General features: G+C 45.7%; 1 non-coding gene across 1 annotated transcript; it reads right to left on the bottom strand.

Moving 5' to 3' along the window:
- Nucleotides 1-617: 617 nt before the first annotated feature.
- Nucleotides 618-689, bottom strand: TRNAP-AGG (transfer RNA proline (anticodon AGG)). The gene has a single exon. It is a non-coding gene; the product is annotated as a tRNA-Pro (tRNA).
- Between the last annotated feature and the right edge of the window lie 270 nt (nt 690-959).

Here is a 959-nt window from a genome sequence, read left to right as displayed (position 1 = left end):
GGCAGGTGTGGCATGCACAAGTCTGGGGAAGCAGTTTTTTAGGTCGATTTGGTGTGCAGAAATCTTGGAAAGCTGGGGTTTAGGCAGATGTGGCATTCGGAGGTCTGAAAAAACTGGGTTATAGGCAGATGTGGCGTGCAGACGTCTGAGAGAGCTGGGAATGAGGCAGATTTAGCATGCAGAAGTCTAGAAAAGCTGGATTTCTAAGCAGATTTGGCGTGCAGAAGTCTGAGAAAGCTGGGTTTAGGGCAGATGTGGCATGCAGAGGTCTGGGGAAGCTGTTTTTTAGGTAAATTTGGTGTGCAGAAATCTTGGAAAGCTGGGGTTTAGGCAGATGTGGCATGCAGAAGTCTTGTAAAGATGGTTTTTAGGTAGATTTGGCATGCAGGAGTCTGGGAAAGATGGTTTTTACGCCGATTTGTCATGCAGAAGTCTGAAAAAGCTGTGTTTTAGACCGATTTGGCACGCAGAAGCCTGAGAAAGCTGTGTTTTAGGCAGATGTGGCCTGCAAAAGTCTTGGTAAGCATGCATTTGGTCAATATGTCTAGATAGCCAGCGAAACAGGAGAACAAAAAAAAAAGGATCGTCAATTCCTCTCGTAACAAATGCAAAATGTTGGGCTCGTCCGGGATTTGAACCCGGGACCTCTCGCACCCTAAGCGAGAATCATACCCCTAGACCAACGAGCCGACTTTAAGAACGTTTTCCTTCTTCTTACATAAACCTAATCACGTGGTCATGTCATTCCACCCTTGCCTTGTTGATTCGTCGAGCAGATCACGTGGTGTGGTTCCTTTTATACTTCGTTCCTTTATTTTCTCTTTAGAAACGGGACATATGTTGTGTGTGAGATGTAAGAAATGGGGAGGGAGGGGGGGAGGGTGACTGCCTTATTATTACTAACAGGAATTCTGGAACGTTTGTAAGCAGGAAAGCAAAAGTCGTGAGAATGATTGACA

Source organism: Rhinoderma darwinii, chromosome 2, assembly GCF_050947455.1.
Source record: "Rhinoderma darwinii isolate aRhiDar2 chromosome 2, aRhiDar2.hap1, whole genome shotgun sequence".
Classification (NCBI taxonomy): domain Eukaryota; kingdom Metazoa; phylum Chordata; class Amphibia; order Anura; family Rhinodermatidae; genus Rhinoderma; species Rhinoderma darwinii.
Note: the sequence above shows the minus strand (reverse complement) of the source record. Positions and strands in the feature narration are given on the sequence as shown.